This window comes from Sminthopsis crassicaudata, chromosome 3 (genome assembly GCF_048593235.1).
Source record: "Sminthopsis crassicaudata isolate SCR6 chromosome 3, ASM4859323v1, whole genome shotgun sequence".
Lineage (NCBI taxonomy): Eukaryota > Metazoa > Chordata > Mammalia > Dasyuromorphia > Dasyuridae > Sminthopsis > Sminthopsis crassicaudata.
Genome location: NC_133619.1, coordinates 389,120,187 through 389,145,907, shown reverse-complemented (window position 1 = coordinate 389,145,907; position 25,721 = coordinate 389,120,187).

The following is a 25,721-nucleotide window of genomic DNA, read 5'->3' as shown; positions in this document are numbered from 1 at the left end:
AGAACACATCATCAAGATTTTAGATAAGCATGGTGTTTTATTACTAAAGTCTGGGGTCTCTGCAAGCATACTTGCAGCTATAGATAATTTATTACAATAACTACTACAGTTTTCTCAAAAATGTGTTAACATTTTTATTAAAACTGAGAGAAAAAACCCAGAAGCTGTCAATAGCCAGAAAAGCATTTGCTACTATAAGTGATTTCTATGATAATTACCAAATATGGACCTTAAAATATTATGCAAATTTTATTAAGCGACAAAGTCACGTAAATTTTGAAAAATGACACCACGGTTGCTCATTAACAGGCTTATATGGATGTAAATCTCTTTAAAGATTTATTTTCTTATTCTTTGAAGAAAAGTAACTTTGCTGAGATATTAATGACCTAATTGTGAAAAGAATATCTCATTTTGTATGAAGGATAGTTCCCTTGATCCAGTCGATAAATAACTACATGTGGAAAAACTGACATTGGATTGATGGGCAAGTATTGTAATCACCAAGTAGAGATTAATGGCTTGTGGGAATAATGTGAGAGTACAAATACTAAGGAATTGAAGTTTATAGACCCTTTATAAGTGACTTTATATTTGTATTTAGTGTGCCAATATCATAGTAGACATACCTGAGAAAGTTTTTCTGGGGTGTTTATTAAATTAAATTATATAAAAACACAATTAAATTTGAATTCTTTTTACTCTCTGGAGGTACTTCACCTAGAATTCCTGAACTCTGACATAAATAGACCCAATAGCAGGCAGGGGATGATAGGATAAGGCACAATATCTTAATTTCATCTCAGTCAAAACTGCCCCACAACTACCTATTCACCAATCTGAGTTCTGTGGAAGTAGTTACATATACCAATATGTCATTTTCTTGGTGCCAAAAAGAATGCCCATCTTTGCCAACTAATGAGTCAGAAAATTGCCCATAATAATTTGGGCTGGGTATCATGACGTCAAGCTAATTATTTAAAAGTTATTGGGTGAGGTTGGGATCCAAATTTTCTAAGCAGTATGAAATATTAGTGCCTCTGAAGGGAAAAAAAATTAATGGAAAGGAACAAGGGGGAAAGAAATGAGTGTAAAACTACTTTGTATGCTGCAGTAGAGCTTTTGTTTTTCTCTGCTGGATCTTATGTCCCTATGCTCAAAGAACTTAACATAAAAGACATGGCACATTTACAGTGCTGTAGATCTGACAAATGGGTTCAATTTTGAATTTGTTAGCTAATCAGCAACAGCTACATTTGTAATTAGCAATGGGCCAATCTCAAAAGCTCCAGAGTTTGGATTCTAATTTGCACAAAACTGACAGAAGTTGGGATGCTTCTATTCAATGCTTCTCTGAACTAATCAGGTCTGACTCTGCCAAATTCTTCTAAAAATACTAGGAGATCTGGTCACTTACATGTCATTTCTAAAATAAGATCTAATTTGAGTTTGAATGCATAGGTAATGATTTATCACAAAGTACAAATTTCTATTCATTGAATTCTTTTACCCGTCTGAAATAATTGCTTTATAAAATGTGTTCTATATAGAAATAGGCTGGAAAAAGTGGAGAACTTGGATTATCTTTCTCTTTTTCTTATTGACTTATATATTGATTTGGGTTAGGTTTGATTGCTTCCCCTTACCAGTCCTCTAAAGTTAAGCATTTCAGAAAATAATTAATTTTAATCACTTCATTTTAAAGCTCTATCGTATGGCTACAGAAACTCCTGGAGAGAATCCCTCTCCATCTTGCCAGCTTAGCTCTAGTCTCATTGCCAGGTCATCTCTAATTATTAGCTTGGTAAGATCATGAGAGTGAGACTATGAGATAACTGGGACAAGCTTATTTATCACAGTTGGAACTGAATTTCTGGTGAGCAACCCAATATAGGTGATGTTGATTTATGTTGATAAAATGGCATAATTGGATTATTGAAGTATTCAAAAAATTCTGTTTCATTTGCTATTTGAAGTGGAAATACAAAACTATAGGCACAACTTTAATGTTTACCTTATCTAGAAGGCTAACAATTACATTTTGGCAGAAACAGTAGGCTCTGAGTATAATACTATGAACATGCTGCTTATAATTTTAAACCATAGGTTGGTATCTCTATATTTACATGGACAGGATTCAATCGTATAGGTACTTTTAAAACAGAGATTCTCGAAGCAGAGAATAGGACCTCCTTAGAACACAAACTTTTCATGTAATCCATAAGGTCAAAATTATGTTCATAATAATACTAAGATAATTTATGAAATAATAAAGTAAATATATATATACCCACAAACCCTTTGGGGAAGTCTTCAATAATTTTAAGAGTATAAAGAGGTCCCAAAACAAGAAAGTTTAGGAATCATAGCTATAAAATATCATCAATATCACTTCAGCTCTTTATGTTACCAACCTAGAGTTTACTCTGGGGGATATATCAGTGAATAAAAATGATATATAGCTCATGTATAGAGTTCCACAAATGTGAGCAATGGGATACAGAGTTCCCATAATAAGCACTTGAGGTAATATACATATAATATACATATATATATACATAATAATAATATACATATATATACATAATAATATACATATATATACATATATATATATATTATTTCACAAGACAAATAATGTAAAGAACTTGATAGTATCCATCATGAAATATAGCAAACTCATAAAGACAGTCTCAGTAAGCCATATCTTTATAATTCTCTTTTTTTTGGTGTTTTCTAATTTGCACAGCACCCTAAAATTCTCCAAACTCAGTGCCACCATATTATATTTTGAAATATTCTCAAAAATGAACTGAAATTGTAGTTTTATCAGGACAATAACTTGAAATTCCATTGAATCTTTCTTTCTACACAGACTTTCTCCCCAAGCATCATAATGCCTATTTTGTGGTTTGTGATTTACCTGTAAGACAAAAACACTTTAGGACCTGCACTATCTCAGTTTCTCACTGAAATAGTGAGTACTTGGTTTGAATCCCTTAACAATTCTCCAATTGCTACTTTGATCTTTCTGAGAGACATAAGTTCAAGGAATTTAAATTCTCTGGATAGAGAAACCAAACTCTTGAATTTGGTATTACTTAAAGAGCAACCCCTAAGGCTGATGTTGTAAAAACAAAAACAACACAAAAGTATTTTTTTTAAAATCACTTCTCAAATTTGAGGGCTATATTATGGCATTGAGGTCCCTGGTAATTCCTTCTAACTAGAAGTCAAGAACTAAAGAATAAAAGAATAATACTGCCCAAATCTCATCCAAAGACAATGTTCTTAATTGTTATTAATTTTTATGTATTTTTCTAGCATGCTTTACCACTGATCAAGGTACTTCTACCTTTTCAGCTAAAAAACCACTAACTCCAGTATCTCAAATCTCTGGATTTAAAAAGAAAAGAAAAGTCAGAAGGTACACACACACTCACCTTCCTTATGTCACACATGTAGAAACTATTATCTGCTAGGTAAAATAGTAGAAATACACATCTGAAAAAAAAAAAAAAACCTCCAGAACTAAGAGTTTTCTTTCTAATAGGGGAAACAAAATGCAAACAATTATGTACAAAGATTTTACATATACAATAAATTGAAGATACTGAATAGAGAGAGGGCACTAACATTAAGAAAAAAATCAAGAAATGTTTCCTGTAGAAAGTAGAAATTTAGTTAACATTTGAAGGAAGTGAGAAGACAGAAGACAGAAATGAGGAAGGAGCTAATTTGAGATGTAGGGAAAAACTGGTGCAAATGCACAAAGTAAGGAGATGGAAAGATCTTTGTAGATCTATAAAAGCCAAATAGATAATATTCTTTGTTCCTTCAAATAATAGAGTGACATTGAAGTTTACAGATCAGTGCTTCAGGAAGATGAATCTGATGGGTGAATGGACTAGAATGGATACTTGAATTAGGGAGACTAGCCACTAGACTTTGGATTAATAGACACATGAAGTGATGAAGGATTAAATCAGAGTGGTGAGACTATTAAAGAAGACAAGGGGGCAAATAACAGAGATGTAACAAAGAGATGTATTGAAATAAATAAGGTTTAATACCTGTTTGACTATGAATGATGAGAGACAGAATTAAGAATGATGTATAAGTTACTTTGAACATGTATGATATGCTTTTGTATGATCTTTTTGGGATACAGACCCAATAATGGTATTGCTGAATCAAAGGGTATGCAGAATTTGATTGCCCTTTGGGCATAGTTCCAAATTGCTCTCCAGAATGGTTAATAGATAGCACTTTAAGGTTTGTGAAGTACTTTGTACATATTCTCTTCTTTGATCTTTATAACAACCCTACCCTGTAGGTAGGAATTTTGTCTCCATTTTACAACTGAGGAAGGAAACAGAGGAGATAGCTGGTAAGTAACTTGCTCATGGTCACACAGCTAGTGTCTGTGACTGGATTTGAACTCAGATCTTCCTTTCTCCAAGTCCAGCACTCTATTCACTCTACTGCCTAGGTACTTAGGTCATAGTTGTGGCATGAATATACATAACTGTGTGGGGCACATGAGCACTATCTTATGTATATATAAAAAGTGTATGCATAGAATTTAAAGTCAGAAGACTGCCATCTGATAGCTGAGTGACTTTAAGAAATTAAGTTCATTTCTTTGAGCCTCAGTTTCTTCTTATATAAAATAAGAAATTGGACTAAAACCTTTATGAGGTCCTTTTGTTGTGAAGAGTTCAGCTTAAAAAGCCAATTGGATTCCACATCATCCAGGACCATTTCCAGTTTTAATGATCTATATTTTGCCACTGGACCCAAATGGCTCTGGAGGGAAAAGTGATCACAGCCCTCCCTCACTTAAATCCAATTTATTTGCATGTCATGGCATCACCTCCCTGATACATTGGTCTCTTTTGAGAATGAAGGACATACAACAACAGCATATGAATACTTTTTTTTGCATTGAGCATAACATATGAATTATTTTTTAAAAGCATTCTATTTTCAAAACATAGGCACAGATAAATTTTCACACTGACTCTTGCATAGCCTTGTATTTCAGATTTTCCCCTCCTTCCTCCCACAGCCTCACCTAGATGGCAAGCAATCCAATATATGTTATACATGTTAAAATATTAAGTCAAATATGTGTAAGCATATTTATACAATTCCCTTGCTGCACAAGAGTAATCAGATCAAAACAAAAAGAAAGCAAATGAGTAAGAAACAAAATGCAATGAACAACAAAGAGAGAGAGAATATTATGTTGTGATCCACATTCAATTCTCACAGTCCTCTCTCTGGGTGTAGATGGTTCTTTTTGTCAAAAGATCATTGGAACTTATCTCAATCATCTCATTGTTGGAAAGAGTAATATTCATCAGAACTGATCATCATATAATATTGATGAGCCATGTACAATGATTTCCTGGTTCTGCTCATTTCGCTTAGCATCAGTTCATGTAAATCTCTCCAGGGCTCTCTAAAATCATCCTACTGATTGTTTCTTATAGAACAATAATATTCCATAACATTCATATACCATAACTTATTCAGCCATTCTCCAGTTGATGATCATCCAGTCATTTTCCAGTTTCTTGCCAAAAAAAAACATGGTATTTTCAACAAAAGCAGAAAAGTTAAGGAGAAGGGAAGCCTTTTTAGGGATGGTAATGAATTCAGTTTTGGACAGCTGAGTTTATAAAGCTTTAAGACATCAAATATGTGATGTTTAATAAGTAGTGAAAAGTAAACTGGATGTCAGAAGAAAGATTAAGACCAGAAAAGCAGATCTTGGAAACACCATCATAGACCTGATAATTAATTCCACACCAATGAGCAATATTACCAAAAAGAAAAGAGGAACCAGAAAGAGTCTTAAAATACATCTAGCAGTATGCTGATAAATATTTACTAACCAGACCTCCAGGAAAAAAAATCATGACACACTTTAAAGTTTAATCTGCATTGCTAACTTTTTCTCCATCACTTCATTAAGCTTAGACAATCAAAAAACAATAAATCAAGCCTTGATTTGTATTATTTACTGATTTCTGAGTTGAAAAATTTAATAATTGGCTTTCTCACAACAGGATGAACTGGCTCTGCCATTCCTCTGAGGATACTTCTGATTACCAGGCACTATCTGGATAAAGATGTAGTAAAGAAGATTCTGAGGTATTAGACAGATAGACAGAAAAAGAATCAAGACACAACACTATCATGAAAAACTAGAGAGAATAGAGTATCAGAAAGAAAGTAATCTTCAATGTCAAAAGTTTCAGAGAGATCAAGAAGGATGAAGATTGAAAACCATTATGAGGAAGAATGAAAAGGCAATATTGGATTACTAGAGCCTAACATTCTACGTCAAAGATCATGAGTGAGAAGACTCTTTAACTGCTCTGATGGTTGAAAAAGATAGAGTTAAAATGACATTCTCAATACCATTCCATTGTATCAAGCCGCAGTATTTGTATGCATTATGGCTATCACAGGTATATAACATTCTTTGTATCCATTTTACTAACCTCTTATTTCTCCAATAAGACACAAGGTTCTATTCTTCTCAACCTTTATTTCGTCCCCTTTTGATATCTGAATAGATACTGTCTTCAATGCTATCTGCAACTAACCTTTGTGCTGGAGATGGGAGCTCTTACCACTGAATTAATTATAATACTTATGGGCAATCTTCTCTACCTTTAGGTCTCCAGCACTATAATGTAAATAACAACTCTCTATGTTGAAACCAAATCCACTGGTGGTTGATTATAACCAAATTAAAACACTTTATCTAAATTAATATAAGTTGATTGGGATCCAAATATGTAATTATTCTCTTCTGGGAACATTTATTTATTTTTCTTTTCATATACTCTTTCTTCTAAAGGTGGCAATCTGACTCATTGAATTTCCATTATTTTATCTCATTGACTAAAAGGTTTTAAAATCATTAATTTTGCTAAGTCTAAGTAGTACTAAAACTCTCACCCATTTATATTTAATAGTAATAAAATATTTATTTATTTAAAAATATTTCATTTATTTAAAAATAAAATTTAATAAAAAATAAAAATAAAATTCCTAAAAGTTTGATAAATGAGAAAAAGTGTCAACAATAGATTGTCTCTATTTTAGATGTGTTGTTATATAGGTACTTGGGAACACATAACTACATAAAAGACAACTGAGGTCCTTGGTTGACAAGCTGAACCCATTCTTAGCTGGGAATATGTTTCTTTATGGATTTTATAATTTCTAAAAAAAGTAGTTCTTATGGGGTGATTCTGATGGATTTTCAAAGACTAAAAAGTTCGTAAGAATGTGGACAAGAAAAAGTTATAATTTCAATTCAGAAAAATGGCCCCCAAAGTTTCACTGATACTTATAATATTTAAATGCAATTAGCAATATAAAAGAGGCTTTCTTAGAGATAATAAAAGTCATGAAAAGGTATTAAACAATTCTTATGTACCTGTTCTACTTTGAATAAATTTGATCCTAAATTTAAAGGCACAAAAAAGGGAATTAGGAAACCTAGAGATAGCACTAAAATTGGCTATTAAAAGATTAGAATACTTTTCAGAATGATAGGCACTGAAGTCTGACAATATATCCAAAAAAACTAAAGGAAGGTGAAATGGAATAGAACAAGGAGAAACTTTGTTGAAAAATTTAAGTCCCTGAACACTGGCCAATGCAAATGAATTTAAAATGACATAGGGAACATCTCCAGAGGACCTATGATGAAACATGTTACCCTCTTCCTCACCAGCTGACAAAAAAGGTGACTATGAAAGTAAGGGAATGATATATACATTTTTGGACTTGATTACTGCATGAGTCTGTTTTTCTGTACTATGATTATTTTTTAAGAGACAACATCTTCTCCCACCCATACACAGAAACATTTTAATTGGATGGAAAAAGGAATAGCAATGGTAATGTCCTCCCTCAACATATAAGAAAAGAAGCAACAAGAGGACCCTTGAAATTTTAGAAAGAAGCATACATAAATGGCACAGTTTTGAAAGCAGCAGGTTGATTTTATTATATTTTTAAAAATAATGGGATAAAAGATCCTAAAAAGGTAAAATAACCTATATGTACAAAAATATTTAGAGCAATTTTTTTGTGGTGTTAAAGAATTAGAAATTGAGGAAATGCCCATCAACTTGAAAGTGACTGAACATGTTTTGATATATGAATGCAACGGAATACTATTATACAATGAGAAATGATGACGGCAGATTTCACAAAAATGTGGAAAGATTTACATGAATTGATATTGAGTGACATAAGCAGAACCAGAGGAACATCATACACAGTCATAACAACATTGTATAATGATAAACCAAGACAAACTTAGCTCTTCTCAGCAATACAATGATGTAAAACAATTCCAAAAGACTTATGATGGTAAATTCCATCAGAGAAAGAAATATGAAATAAGAATGCCAATTGAGATATATTATTTTCACTTTTTCTTTCTCATGTTTTTTGTCTTTTGTTCTGATATTTCTTTCACAACATTACTAATGTGGAAATATGTTTAACATGATTACTCATGTGTAACCTATATCCAATTGCTTGTCATCTTAAGGAGAGGGGAGAAGAGGGAGTAAGAAAAATTTGGAATTAAAATTCTTGTAAAAATGAATGTTGAAAACTATATTTATATGTAATTGGAAAAAAAATGTAATGCTATTTATAAAATAAAAAAGCAAAAACAATTAAATGAAAAAAATGGGATAGAATGATGATTCATAATTTCAATATAATTCTCTTTTATGTTCTATTTCTATATGGAAATACTTTTTATGGTGATTGACAGTTACGGAATATGTATATATGTATATGTATATATGTATGTATATATATCCACATAAGTATGTATGTACAGATATAGATGTTACAAGGACGCATAATGAGAAATATAGAATACTGAATACATACTAGATTTTGAGTCAGAATATGTGTTGAAATTCTGGTGCTGTTACCCACTGTCTTTGGGCCTTACTTGAGATATTTATCTGTTCTAGACCTCCATTTTCTCATGTATGAAATGAGCATGTTCGAATAGAAGTGTCAAATATGTACCCTAAAACATTCCCAAGTACAATCTGAGCCAGATTAAAATGTAATTAGGAAATATTTAACAAAATAAATAAAAATAAGATAAAGCAGATATGTGTTATTCTTGTTAATATATGGCACAATAAGATCTTTTTTATTAACTAAGTAAAGCTTTTTTATTAATTAAATTAATTAATTAAAGCATGGGTAATTTTTCAACATCAACCCTTGCAACACCTTTTGTTCCAAATGTTCTCCTCCTTCCCACACCCCTTCCCCTAACTGGCAGATAGTCCAATACATGTTAAATATTTTAAAATATATGTTAAATCATATATATATATATATATATATATATATATATATATATATATATATACACACACATTTATACAATCATCTTGCTGCACAAGAAAAATCAGATCAAGAGTAGTGTGGAGAAAAAAAAAAAACTGAGAAAGAAAACAAAATGCAAGCAAATAATAGAGAGAATGAAAATGCTATATTGTGGTCTACACTCAGTTCCCTCTCTCTGGGTGTAGATGGCTCTCTTCACCACTGAATAAGTATAACTGGTTTGAATCATCTCATTGTCAAAGAGAGTCAGGTCCATCGGAATTAATCATTATATAGTCTTTTTGTTGCCATGTATAATGATCTTCTGGTTCTGCTTTTTCACTTAACATCAGTTCATGTAAGTCTCTTCATCCTGGTGGTCGTTTCTTACAAAACAATAATATTCCCTAACATTTATATACCATAATTTATTCAGCCATTCTCCAATTGATGGTATCCATTCAGTTTCCAGGTTCTAGCCATTACAAAAAGGGCTGCCACAAACATTTTTGCACACGTCAGTTCCTTTCCCTCCTTTAAAAATTTCTTTGGGACATAATCCCAGTAGAAACACTGCTGGATCAAAGGGAAAGCACATTTTGATAGCCTTTTGGGCATAGTTACAAATTGTTCTCTAGAATAGTTCACAATTCCACCAACAATGTATCGGTGCCCCGGTTTTCTCACATCCCCTCCAAAATTCATCATTATCATATCCTGTCATTTTAGCCAATCTGAAAGGTGTGCAGTAGTATCTCAGAATTGTCTTAATTTACATTTCTCTGATCAATACTGATTGGAAGCACCTTTTCATATGACTACAAAGAGTTTCAATTTCTTCATCTGAAAAGTGTCAGTTCATTTCCTTTGACCATTTATCAGTTGGAGAGTGACTTGATTTCTTATAAATTTGAGGCAATTCTCTATATAGTTAAGAAATGAGGCCTTTATCAGAATCTTTTAATGTAAAAATGTTTTCTCAGTTTATTGCTTCCCGTCTAATTTTGTCTGCATTAGTTTTGTTTGCACAGAAACTTTTTAACTTAATATAATCAAAATTATCTATTTTATGATCAATAATAATCTCTAGTTCTTCTTTGGTCATAAATCCATTCCTCTTCCACAGTTCTGAGAAGTAAACTATCCTATTTTCTTCCAATGTATTTATAATATTATTCTTTATGTCTAGATCATGAGCCCATTTCGACTTTATCTTGCTATGTGATATTAAGTGTGGATAAATGCCTAGTTTCTGCCATAATAGTTTCTAATTTTCTGAGCAGTTTTTGTCAAATAATAATTTTTTATCCCAAAACCTGGGGTCTTTAGGTTTGTCAAAAATTGGATTACTATATTCACTGACTTTTTTTCTGTGAGTCTAACTTATTCAACTGATCAACCACACTAGTTCTTAGCCAGTACCAAATGATTTTGATGACCATACCTTTATAACATAGTTTTAGATCTAGTAAAGCTAGGCCACCTTCATTTGACTTTCTTTTTATTAATTCCTCTGAAATTCTTGATTTTTTTGCTCTTCCATATGAATTTTGTTGTTATTCTTTTCTAGATCAGTAAAATATTTCTTGGGAGTTTGATTGGTATAGCACTAAATAAACAGAATAGTTGAGGTAGTATTGTCATCTTTATTATTAAAATTTGCTCAACCTATCCAAGAGCACTTGATACTTTTCCAATTGCTTAGATATGACTTTATTTATATGGAAAGTGTTTTGTAGTTTCGCTCATAACCCTCCCTTAGCAGGTAGATTCCCAAATATTTTGTCCTATTGCTAGGTATTTTTTTTCTTTTTTCTTTTTTTTTTTATTTATTTTTCCAAATTATCCCCTCCCTCCACTCCCTCCCCCTGATGACAGGTAATCCCATACATTTTACATGTGTTGCTAGGTATTTTAAATGGAATTTCTCTTTGTATCTCTTGCTGCTGGAATTTGTTAGTGATGTATAAAAATGCTAATGATTTATATGAATTTATTTTGTATCCTGCAACTTTGCTAAAGTTGTGGATTACTTCTAATAGTTTTTTAGTTAATTCTCTAGGTTTTTCTAAGTATGTCATTATATCATCTGCAAAGAGTGATAACTTGGTTTTCTCATTGCATACTCTAATTCCTTTAAACTTTTTTTTTTCTTCTTTTTTTTGCCAAAGTTAGCATTTCTAATACTATATTGAATAGTAATGGTGATAGTGGGCAACTTTGTTTCACCCCTAATCTTATTGGAAATGGTTCCAGTTTATCCCCACTACATATGATGCTTACAGATGGTTTTAAGTAAATGCTACTATTTTAAGGAAAAGTCCATTTATTCCTATACTCTCTAGTGTTTTTAATAGGAATGGGTATTAGATTTTATCAAATGCTTTTTTCTTCATCTATTGAGATAATCATATGGTTTTTGTTAATTTGGTTATTGGTATACTCAATTATGCTAATAGTTTTCCTAATATTGAACTAAATTTGCCTTCCTGGTATAAATCCTACTTGGTCATGGTCTGGGGGATGATTTTTTGTAATCTCTTTGCTAATATTTTATTTAAGATTTTTGCATCAATATTCATTAGAGAGATTGGTCTATAATTTTGTTTCTCTATTTTCAACCTACCTGGTTTAGGTATCAGTAAATGTCTGTGTCATAAAATTAATGTGGTAAGAGTCCTTCGTTCCTTAGTTTTTCAAATAGTTTATATAGTATTGGAGTAAATTGTTCTTTAAATGTTTGGTAGAATTCACATGTAAATCCATCTAGTCCTAGGGATTTTTTCTTAGGGAGTTGATTAATGGTTTGTTCAATTTCTTTTTTTCTAAAATGACACTATTTAAGTAATTTATTTCCTCTTCTGTTAATCTGGGGCCAGGGGTTACTAAAGCCCCTCGGGCCAGATGCGGCCCCCTGAGGACATTTATGCTGCCCGCAGGGTTATGACAAATGGGCTGAGGGGGGGAAACAGAGTGTGAGTTTTTGTTTTTACTATAGTCCAGCCCTCCAACAGTCTGAGGGACAATGAACTGGTCCCCTATTTAAAAAGTTTGAGGACCATTGAGGCAGTCTATATTTTTGCAAATATTCCTCCATTTCACTTAGGTTTCAACTTTATTGGCATAAAATTGGGCAAAGTAACTCCTAATTATTGCTCTAATTTCCTCTGTATTGGTGGAAAGTTCTCCCTTTTCATTTTTGAGCCTAACAATTTGATTTTCCTCCTTCCTTTTTTTTCTAATTAAATTAAAGATTTATCGATTTTGTTGGGTTTTTTCATAAAACTGACTCAGTTTTATTTATTGATTTAATATGTTTTTTGTTTCAATTTTATTGATCTCTCCTTTTATTTTTAGAATTTCAAGTTTGGCATTTGATTAGGGTTTTTAAATTTTTTCCTAGCTTTTTTAGTTGCAAGCCTAATTCATTGATCTTCTCTTTCTCTATTTTATGCAAGTAAGCATCTAGAAATATAAAACTTCCCCTTATTATTGATTTGGCTGAATTATGGCTTTGGCATTGCACAAATTTTAGTATGTTGTCTCATTATTGTCATTATCTTGGATGAAATTATTGAGTGTGTCTGATTTGCTCATTTATTCTTTAGGATGAGATTATTTAGTTTCCAATTACCTTTTGGTCTATTTTCCCCTGGCATTTTATTGAATATAATTTTTTTTGCATTGTGATCTGAAAAAAAATGCATTTACTATTTCTGCCTTTCTGCATTTGATTTTGAGGGCTTTATGTCTTAATATATGGTCAATTTTTGTATAGTTTCCATGAACTACCAAGAAGAATGTGTACTACTTTCTGGTTTCATTCAATTTTCTCCAAAGATTTATCATACCTAACTAACTTTTCTATTATTCTATTTACCTCTTTAACATCTTTCTTATATATTTTGTGGTTTGTTTTATCTAGTTATGATAGTGCAATGCTGAGGTCTCCCACTATTATATTTTTGCTATATTTTCTTGCAACTCTCTGTACTTCTTTAGGAATTTAGATACTACACCACTTGCTGCCTATATGTTTAATATTGATATTGTTTCATTATGGTATCCTTTAGCAAGATATAGTTTCATTTCTTATTTCTTTTATTTAGATCAATTTTTGCTTTTGCCTGATCTGAGAAAAGGATGGCTACCCCTGCTTTTTATTTATTTCACCTGAAACATAATAGATTCTGCTCCATCCTTTTACCTTTTCTCTGTATGTATCACTCTGCTTTAAATGTGTTTCTTGTAAACAACATATTGTAGGATTCTGGCTTTTAATCTATCCATTTACCTTTTTTTATTGGAGAGTTCATCCCATTCACATTTATAGTTAAAACTACTAATTCTGTATTTCCTGCCATCTTATTAACCTCCAAATTATGCTTTTCTCTTTCCTTTTCCCCCTTTCCTTCCTCCTTAGTATTTTACTTATAAATATTACTTATCTCAAGTACTCCCCCTTTAGAGACTTTCCCCTTTTCTTATACTCTTCCCCTACTATTTCTGTTTTCCCTTCTATTTAGCCTACTCCTTCCCTTTTCTCCTTTCCCCTCTAGCTTTACCATAATGGGAAAGAAGTTTCTCAGTGAAACCAAATATGTCTAATATTCTTTCTTTGAGCCAAATGTGATGAGAGTAAGATTCACACAATGTTCATCACCCTCCCTTCTTTCCCTCAATTATAATTGATTTTCTTTGCCTCTTCCTAAGATGTAATTTCCCTCATTTTATCTCCACTTTCTGCTTTTTTTCCAAGACATTCCTCTTTCCACATCTAGATTCTTTTTTTTTATATTATAGCAATAAAATCATATTATACATACTCTCCATGTATACCATAATAGAAATACTGTTCTCAAGAGTTCTTTTCTTTTTACCTTTTTATGCTTCTCTTGAAGTCTATATTTGGAGATCAAATTTTTTTGTTTGTTTTGCTCTGGTCTTTTCATTAGAAATAAATGGAATTCACCTGTTTCATTGAATATCCATATTTTCCCCTGAAATGGGAAAATGAAAAAAAATGCTCAATTTAACAGGGTAATTTATTCTTGGCTGCATTCCAAATTCCTTTGCCTTTATAAATATCAGATTCCAGGCTCTTTGATCATTTAAAGTAGAAGTTCCTAGGTCCTGGGTAATCCTTATTGTGGCTCCTTGGTATTTGAATTGTTTCTTTCTGTCTACTTGTAATATTTTTTACTTAATCCAATAGTTCTGAAATTTAACCATAATATTTCTTTGGGGTTTTAATTTTGAAATCTCTTTCAGGAGGTGTTTGGTGAATTCTTTCAATGGTTATTTTACCTTCTGATTCTATGACATCTGGGCAGTTCTCTTTGATGATTTTATGAAAAATAGTGTCTAGGCTCTTTTTTACATCATAGTTTTCAGGGAGTCCAATAATCCTTAGATTTTCTCTCTGTTTTCCAGATCAATTGTTTTCTCAATTATTTTACATTTCTATTTTTTCTTTCTTTCTTTCTTTCTTTTTTTTTTTTTTTTTTGGTTTTGCTTGACTGATTCTTGTCTCATTGAATCATGCATTTCCATTTGTTCAGTTCTGAATTTTAGTGAATCATTTTCTTCATTTACTTTTTTTACTTCTTTTTTTATTTGTCCAATTGAATTTTTAAATGAGTTGTTTTGTTCTATGGAATTTTTTTCCATTTCACAAATTCTGTTTTTTAAGGAGATATTATCTTTTTCCATTTAAAAAATTCTGTTTTTAAGTAATTATTTTCTTTTTCTGTTTCACAAATTCTGTTTTTCTGGGAGTTGTTTTCTTTTTCCATTTTATCAAATCTATCTTTTAATAAGTTATATGCCTTTTCCAAACCCTCTTGCAAAGTTTTCATTTCCTTTCCCTGTTTTTCTTCTAGCTGTCTTTTAAGATCCTTTTAAATTTCTTCTAGTAGAGCCTTGTGTGATAGAGACCAGGTTATATCACTTTTTGGGACTTCATCTGGAGACGATCTGTTTTTAATCTCCTTGGGGTTTGAAATCTGTTCTTTTTCATCATTAAAAACTGTCTATTATCAGACTTCTCTTTGCTTTTTTACTCATTTTTTTAAAGTTAAGATCTGCTAAGAAAGCTTTCCAAGCTTTCTCTACAAGCAGAGGCTTCCTTTATAAATGGCCACAGCTGTGCTGGGTTAGTGCTGATTCACTCCCAGTGCTGGGTAGTCATGGCCAGTTCCCATGAGATTCTGATGTTTCTGGGTTCACTATTTATCTTGTGTTTGTGTTGGGTGCTTTATAACTTCTCTGCTGATCTGCTGCTGTAGATTCCTCCCTGTAGATTCTCTACCATGTGGAGTCTGCACCACCCTGGGACTCTGCACTGTCTGTGCTGGCACCTGTGCTCAGCCTACTTGTACTTGGCCTGCCTCTTTCAGGTCCTAATTAAAACAGATCTTTTCTGGTGATCTTCAAAATTATTTTCTGATGGTAATTTATTGCACTTCCAACATTTGTGGATTCTGTAAGTCCAGAGTTAATTCAGAGGCTGGATTTGTTAATTGGTCTGAGGGTTGAGAAGGTCAGAAAAAAACTTGTGCTCTTTCTGCCATCTTGTCTCCAATAAGATCTTTATATATGATTTTGTGGCCTCTACTTTGGCATTATTGGTGTAGATGGTTATGTTCACCTGGTAGAGCAGTTTCAGGTGACAGACCACCCTAAGTTTAGCCCTCAAAAAACAGAAATGGAGTCTATTACCAGGTCTTTCTTCAAAGTATTTGAAGATAATGAAATAGTCCATAATCTGTACTTCACTGGTATATCCTTCAGAAATCTTAGGTCCCCTCTATACTATAAGAGACCTCATATCAATTCCAGTGGAAGTAAAAGACTTTTTGAACAGTATCTATAAAACAAGGTATGAAGTGCTAATTAGCAAAGCTCAGGATCTATAAACAGTAATATAATTTCATTTTTACATCCAGTCATCCAAGAACAATTTAAATGCATATTATACTATTTTTATATCTTTTTATACCATTTAACCAATGAGTATTCCCTCTTCTAATATAGATTGCAATCCTGTTGTGCCTTAATGCATGGTATAAATGAATGTTATTATGCATATAGAAATAACAAATATGAAAAAGAAAAACATATGAAGATCTGTATGAACTGATTGAGAGTGAAATGATATTCTATGCTTTCTCATCCCATGATTTTTCAGATATTATTAAATTGATGGGTCCTGACATTTTTTGTACTTATTTTTTATTTCCCCCAAAGATTGTTACTAAAGTGTATATTTTAATATATTTTGGAAATTGCTTTATGAGCTTGCCTTCCTTGAGCTATATACATAGTAGTGGGATTGACAAATCTAAAAGAAAGAGCAACTTGGTCACTTTTCTTATATGATTGATTCCAAATTAATAAATATATAGAATTTCTGGGCTAATTCCCATTCTACCAATATTATATTTGTTTATGTTTTTTGTTTTGTCTTATAGCTTCTCCAACACCAAAAATTCACTTTTCAGTCATGTTTGCAAATTGTATTAAGTGAAAATTCAATGCTTTAATTTTCATTTCTCTTAACTATGAGTGATCAGGAAAATGTTTTCCAATATCCATTTAGATTTATAGCAAAGAAACAAAACTCAGATAGAGAAAGATTTAAAATGAAGGGATAAGGAAAAATAATAGGAGGGATATTCTTCTGGAGTAGATGGGAGTGTGTGGGACTGTAGGTATACATAAAGTAGATTAGTTGTAGTGAGAAAAAGGGATATGTTTTCATCATAAACTGGAATAAATGAAGTAAGATTATGGTATGATGTCAGTGAAGGTTTTTAAAAAAGAAAAGAGGTTGTGAGATGATTAGAAGAGGAGAAATAGGGTTTCTAGGTAATAGTCTTAATTGTCCTTCATAATGTATGAGGAATGCATCTCAACTGGTTGAATGTGGGAAAGGGTGATTTAATTTTAACTATTGTGGTAAGTGAGATAGATATTTAGGGTGAGGCAAAAAGTCTATGTTGATGGCTTAGTTGAGATTAGATAATAAATGTGTAGTAGTCCCAGTTAATGTATTTGCATGGTTTCTTCTAGCAGCATGTGTATGGAAACAAAGAGGTGGTAAGTGGGAGTAATGTATAGTTGATAAATGATGGATAAAAGTATAAGAGAGTAAAATATTTCTGGACATAGAAGGAATAAGGGAATCCAGGATAAAGGAGGGTTTTGGATTGAATGGCTTTATCAGAGGGTCAGTATTAGGAAAAAAGTTAATGTAGACAAGACTGATGTCCTGAGTACAAAAATGTTATACTTCACTGACGAAGAACTCTGAAAATGCTTTATATGTTCATAATCTATCACTCCATCTCTTTATATACTTACCTAAACCTATGACTCATCATGCAATTCCTCAATCTATCTAGCTTCTCAGGCTATTACTACTATTTACTTGTTTGTTTAGGTTTATTTTTTTATCTTGTTAATGTTATATTGTTGTGTTTACTTTTCTTCCATAACTAAGATAATTGGCAAGATTTTTTTTAAAGAAAATTACATATGTGTATGAATATTTATTTCTTTATTTAAATTACTCATCCCACATTTATGACATTGTTTAGCTTTAGTTTATAGAAAACATACATATAATTTCTTAGTTTTTCAGTACTATCTCAATGAGTTTAATTGTATTTGTCTTGATCAATGCACACATTGAACATCCTGCTTTTCTCTAGGTATTTTTAAAGGAATCAATTATTTTTTCTTCTTTGATATCTAATTATGTTATATGAGTTTTTTTAGTTTATGTTGTTTTGGAATATGAGTCAATATTTATTTCAGAATATCAAATACTATAATTTTCCTTTTAAACAATTTTAAGCAAGGGATAAATTTGTTTCTAATAGATTATCCTTTTAATGTAAATTTTTTATATTAATTGCAAAATTTGCTGATTTATTCTAAAATTCTAGTTTGACCATGATGTTTCCTGTTGAATTAGATTTTGCATTTCTTTCTGTTTATGTTTCATAGGTTTGTGCACTCTTTGTCTTGCTCTCTCTATAACACATTCATACACTAACACACATATACACACACACATAGACACACACACACACACACACACACACACACACACACTTTTATCTCTAATATTTCTATATAATTTTCCAAAACATTTTCTTTAACATAGAAAGAAAGCGTAGTTTTTGTCAATCTTACGTATTACTATTGCACCCTGATTTTTTGGGAAATTAAGTCAATAAACACTTTTTGCTCACATTAAGCAAATACTATTGAATGAAGTGCTACAGATACAAGGATAAGGAAAAAAAAAAATGATCCCTGCTCTTAAAAACCTTACATTTTGATTCAGAAAAATAACATGCAAAAAGGGAGCAGAAAAATAAAAAGCTGTAGGTACTTCTTTTGGGATATTGTTGCAAAATTTAAAAAATTAGGAGAGCTGGAAGAAGAATGAAAGACAGGTGATCTGAGCACTGTCTCAGAAATCTGGGAGGGACTGTCTACAGGAAGAAAGGAACTACAGGATTTCATCTTGTGCATTTTCAGGGTGAGAAGGCTGGAACTATCCAAGAAACTTCCTAAGTGAGAAAATAATTGAGACATAATAGTGAAGTCCAAAGACTTCACTATCAAATCAGAATCTGTATTTTTAATGAATGGAAAATCATTAGATTATGTCTTTTCTTATCCTCATGTTACTTTTGCTTCTCAGGCTTCTTAAAATAATTGTAATTAGACTTGTTTAATTATTTTTTCCCTTTTCTCAGAATTAATTTATATATTCAAATTCTGTCATTCTCTTTTTCAGAAACTCTACTCTTTTGAAAAGACATTGTTTTGCTTTTGTATTTCTAATTTTGTACTTTCATTTTAGACTTCTTGATTTCTTCCTCAAGATTTCTAATTTCTATTATTATTTGATACATTCATTAATTCTTTTTGTTGCCTTTATGAATCATTTTGGTAGCTCTTGATGTTGCTTCATTGTTCTTTCAAGCAATCATGCAGATTTTGTTATAATGTGCTTTTGTTAGATAATAATAATTCAATTTTTTTATTAAATAGCTTTTTTAAAAATTGCTTGATAATTTCTCTTCCTTAGGTGGTAGATTAGAGAAGATATTTGGTTCTTGAGAGATGAAGGTTATTAGTAGGTCCACTTCCAGAAAAAAAAATGGAAAACTCATATAGTTGAGCCTATTTGTCACCCTTAACTATTTTGTGGAATCTACTTTCCTCTTTATAAATGACTTCTTATAGTGGCTCTACTAGTCTTAGTAGTTAGTTGATACAATAGTCTATAAAACTAAATAGGGATTCCTGTACACTGTTGAAAGGGAAATCCAGGAAAGATTTTCCAATTGGCTCTTTCTTCTCTAAATTTTTTCTCAAAACATTTTAGCATTAATTTGCTTTAAACAGAACTATACTCTTTGTCCTATTCCTCTTCTATGGGATTTTTCTTTATGTTTTCTTTACTGTATGTACTCCTAAAACTTCAGGACTTATCTCAATTTACTATACTAATGGGGTACCCCCTTTAATATTGCCAAGGAATGGACTAAAAAGTGATGCTTATGTCTGCAACTCCTACAATTAATATGTGAAAACCTTCTATTAAGTTAGGGAAAATAAAGAATAGCTAAAGCAACCAGATAATTAAATAATATTCACTTATTTTCTGTGAGAATTATTTTTCATAAGGCTTTTCTTTTTTCCTAATTGATCTTTCTTCAACAATGGGAAAGTGGTTAGTCTTTTGTTTATTTTATATGATGGGGGAAGCGGTAGTTTCAATCTAGGTGTCCCATTACTTTACATCTTCCCAGGATTCTATATCTTCTAGTTATGTTTTTTCATACTTAGCACCATCTCCATTCTATAGCAGGGCATCTGGATAAAATTGAGGGAGGTTTCAAACCAAAAATTCAGAAAATCTGAAGTCATGTGTTTTCTTTTAATGCTTAGCAAACTGAAGTGCAGAAAGTTTAAGTCATCTGCCCAAGATCAAACATCTAATTACTGTAAGAGCTAAATTTGAAATCAGATCCTCTAACTTAAAAATCCATATCAAAGATAAACAACAACAACAATAACAATAGTAGCAAACTAAAACAATATGAATCCAAAAAGTTACTAGGCTGTATTTGAAAATATAAACACTCCATAAAATGGGGGAAATATTCTCTTTTTGAGAATAACATTTTATTGCATCCTTATCCCAAATACAATGTTCCTTCTAACATGTCAATCCTTGAGATGAGACTTGATAGTTGTATATTTATGAAGAATCAGCAATACAGGGCAAACATGAGTCAAAACTAAAAGGAAAAAAAATCTGTGAAGGATTTGAAGCATATTTGGAATGGCATTAAAGATGCATTATTGGACAGCTAGTTGGTGCAGTGAATAGAACACCAGTCCTGAAATCAGGAGGTCCTGAGTTCAAATCTGATCTCAGATACTTACCACTTCCTAGGTGTGTGACCCTGGGCAAGTCACGTAACCCCAATTGCCTTAGGAAAAAATTTCATTATTTATTCAAATGAAAACAGAGATGTTTGTGAGTCAGTTAAAAGAACTTTTGAAATTTATTAAGGAAGTTATTTTAAACTTGAAAAATTGGGATGAACAACTTATGAAAAAATGTGATACAAAAATTTGAGAGCCTATACAAGAGTTCCATTCTTGCTCTTTATTAGAGTATGGATGTCATCCTGGATTTGTGTTGGGTTTTCCAGATAATCACATGTTTTACCACAGAGGAAATAATTTAGGTACTGTCCTAATGAAAAGTAGCAATTGCCCTACTCCAGTAGTGTAAAACTTAAATTTATTCAGATTTTCCATTGACATTAAAATCATAAATTAACCTTATCTATTTTTTATACTAATTACATTTTTATTTACTTCTGGTTGGATGGTACTGAGTTTGAAACCTCTGCCAGTGCATGTAGAACAATCATTTTAATTTACCAATAGGGAAGTTAAGAAGGGAGGGGCAGGACGAGTAGCAACTTCCAATCATGTATGATTTATCTTCTGAGAGTACTCTGATTTGTTGATCAGCTAGAAGAACTGATGATCCTAGGTGGCAGACCTGATAGAAATGGAGGCATGTATATTTTTTCTTAAATACATCCTTTCAGGAGACAAGATAGTTCTATGAGAGATAGAGAAGGTATGCTCATTTGTACTCTGTCATAATGCTCCACATAGAGTAATTTTCAACTAGAGAGGTCATAAGCCAGAACAAGTTCCTGTATGCCTTTGTGTCTCTTGTTTATTTTCCTTCTATAGCACTGTCCTTGTTAATGAACCACATTCACATTGATATTTCACTGTACATGAAACCAGACAACATAAAAAGTTGTAATAAGAAAAAGAACATTTCATTTGCAGTTTTTCACAGAAGTTACTAAAGATGTTTTTATGATGATGATGATTGTGATGTGATAATATATAATTACATTATAACATGAAATGAAATTCTTCTATTAATAACTTGATAAAAGAAATACCTACAAGCAGAGCCAATATATACCAAAGATTATCATTGTACACATAGGAAAATATATCGAAAACGCATGCTGTTGAAAGCCATGTTGGAAGGTAAGGACTAAGAAATTCAATGCCAAATGCAAGGTTTGCTGAGAATTTTCATGCCAACTAATATTAACTCATTATGTACATAATATCATACATAATAGCACAAACACAACATTAATCCTTAATCTCTTGGCAACAACAACAAATAAAAGATTTCTTAGAGATATAGGAGCCATTTCAGAATAAGTCTTTATGTGGTCAAATCATTAACTATTTAGAGTAAAATTCAATATTACATCAGAAAAATCAATGAAAATTGAAAGGGTAGACAATTGCAACACCTTCAACTGAAACTATTTAAACAAATTGATGCTTTAAAATGGCAAATTCATTAAAGATATCAATTTATTTTCACAAATAATTGAGTCAGCTGAAAACAACTCATATTGTAAAGATTGAAGAAGCCCTAAATTTTATTTAGCTACAAAATACACTATTTCCTTGCCAAATTTAGAATCATGGCAGCCAAAGGCAACATTGAATAAAAGCTCATTTGTAAAACATTAAAAAAAAAGATAACAGAATTTTGAGCATTGTCATCATGCAAAACTATAAAAATCAGTGGAGAGGAAAATTGGCATTTGCAGAAAATTGGCATAAAACTGAACTGTGCCAGATTATCCCAAGAAGGAAAACAAATAGTTGTGAAGTAGCACAGATTTACTTGTTTCTCTATCAAAATCTATTGTCATCTCATGACTGATGTCAACAAACTTCCTAAATCCAATGTGTGTTTGTATAAATGCCACTTGAGCAGATGAAATCAAGAACAAGAAAACTGACTGGCCTAAAATAAATTCAGAATGAATCTGTAATATGACACAATTTTTAAGATATTTGTGATCAATTTTCAAATATCAAAAAAAGTCAGAATTACAAACAAGTATTAATAGAGAAAAGGTGACTGAAAAGTTGACAGGAACTCCTAACTCTCTACATGTCTATTACTTCATTTCTATAAAATCTTAAGGACAATGGCATAGTAATGCATTAAGATGTCCTGGATGAAAAGAGGAAGACAGAGATAGGGGAAAGAGGAGAGAGATAAAGAGAGAGACACAGAGAGAAACATACCAAGAGGAGAGACAAAGATAGAGAGAGATAGAGAACAGAGAGAAATAGTTAGACTTTAATGAATAATTTAAAATAGTTGATCTTACCTATATTTAGAATAGTATACAGAATATAATATTGCTCTGTATTCTAATTACAAAACAAGAAGAAAATAAAACAAAATTGCAACCTTAAAGGCTCTCTTACACCTAGGTGTCTACCATGTTTATTCAATTTCATTAAAAAAAAACTTCAAAAGAATGTTTGTTATTCATTAAATATCAATATCAAATGATATGTAAAAGAGAGAGATGTGTCTTTGTAAGCTATAAACCAAAATAAGGTTTACAAAACATTTTTCTTATAATTCTATGAGCTAAATTATAGATGGAGAAAATGCTATCCATATTTTATTAAATTAATTGTTAGCTATGTGATCTTTAGTAAGGAATTTCAATTTTCTGAATATGTTACCTATTCCATTCAATAAAGATAATGATGATGGTGGTGATGATTTTCATTATTTATATATTGAAGCTATAAAATGCTAAATACAACTGTTATGCATTTTGCTACAAGTAATACAAGTACGAAATATTAGTCACATTTTAAATATAGATCTATTTTTAATCTTACCACCTTTATTTTTACCTCCTGCTACCCGTTGTGACATACAGTTGGATGAGAAAAATATTACAATTATCTCAGGCAAACAAGAGATAGCAGGTAACATTCATGGTCCCAAATTAAATAGATTGAAGAGACATAGCTATATTACATTTGGTAAACTGTTTTCAATGATCCCAAGCTACTCCCTGTCACAAAAGTTTATCTTTTCTATGGCAATATTTTCCTGGAAATGATTGTAAATCACCAAACTTCAAAATCTTAGAATAACCAAAATTATATGTTGCATAAAAGATAGATGATAGATATCTGTTGACTGTATAATACTACAAAACTGACATGTGTGGAAGACAAAGAAAAGACATTGCCAAAATGATCTATGCAAAGAAAAAAAAAAGGATTTGAGTTGATCACATAGTGAGAACAATTGATTACAGATGGATAGCTTGAGTGTTGGATATGGTATAAAATGAAATACTAAAGAAAAAAAAATGCAAATTTTAAAGAAAGTCTTCTTAGATACATCTTTTTTTGGAAAATATGAACAAATCATAAAGAATGAAACTGAAACTGATATGTTATGATTTGCACCAATGGAGAAAGTACATTCTTTGGATCACAGAACCAATGAAATGTTAAAGAATGTAAAATGTCCTATTTTTGTTCATCCAAAACTTGAAAGATGAAAATTTATATGAACAAAATTGAAAATCTGAAAATGCTCATAAAAGACTTAAAAAGAAAATGAGAGAGGTAGGAGAAAAAATGAGAAAAGAAATTAAAGGTATGCAGCCTAGAAAGAGAAAGAGACATCAGTTTCTTAAAAAGCACAATTGGCCAAATGCAAAAAAAAAAAAAAAAAAAAAAAAAAAAAAATCACTGAAGAAAACACCACCTTCAAAAAGAGAATTAACCAAATGGAGAAAGAGATACAACAGCTAACTGAAGAAAATCAAACATTAAAAACTAGAACAAAGCAAGTGGAAGATAAAGAAATTCTCTATAAAATATCTATAGACAAAATAAAATATTAATGTCTATCTGCCAAGACAAACCCAGGAACTATATAAACACACTACAAAACACTTCTCATACAAATAAAGTGAGATCTAAATAACTGGAAAAAAAATATCAATTGCTTATGGGTAGGCTGAGCTAATATAATAAAAAATTACAATTCTGCCTAAATTTACCTACTTGTTTAGCACCATACCAATCAAACTGCCAAAAATTATTTATACAATTAGAAAAATAATAACAGTAATTTTCCAGTTATCCTATGAATTTTTGTCAAATAGTGAGTTCTTATTCCAGAAGCTAGAGTTTGAGGATTTAATCAAATACTAGATTGCTATTGGCCTCAATTAATGTGTCGTGTATATTTAATCTATTCCATTGATCCACTATTCTGTTTCTTAGCCAGTTCGAAATGGTTTTGATGGACATTGCTTTATAACATACTTTTAGGTTTGGTACTTCTAAAGCACCACCCTTTGTATTTTTTTTCCATTAGTTACATTGATAGTCTTGCCCTCTTGTTTTTTCAGATGAATTTTGCTATTTTTTCTAGTTCTATAAAATAATTTTTGGCAATTTCTTTGGTATGAAACTGAACAAAGAAGACCAATTTTGGCAGAATTGTCATTTTTATTATATTAGCTCAGACTTAGCCATGAACAATTGATATTTTTCCAATTGTTTAGATCTGATTTTATTGTTGTGAAAAAGGTTTTGTAATTGTGTTCAAATAGTTCTTGAGATTATCTTGGCAAGTAGACACTCAAGCATTTTATTTTGTCTAAAGTAAATTTAAAGTAATTTGCCTCTATCTCTTACTGATGGACTTTGTCAGTAATATATAGAAATGCTGATGATATTTGTGGGTTTATTTTATATCAGGCAATTTTGTTAAAGCTATGAATTGTTTCTAGTATATTTTTGGATGATTTTCAAGAATTCGTAAGTATATCATCATGTCATGTGCAAAAAGGGATAGTTTTATATCCTCATTACCCATTATAATTCCT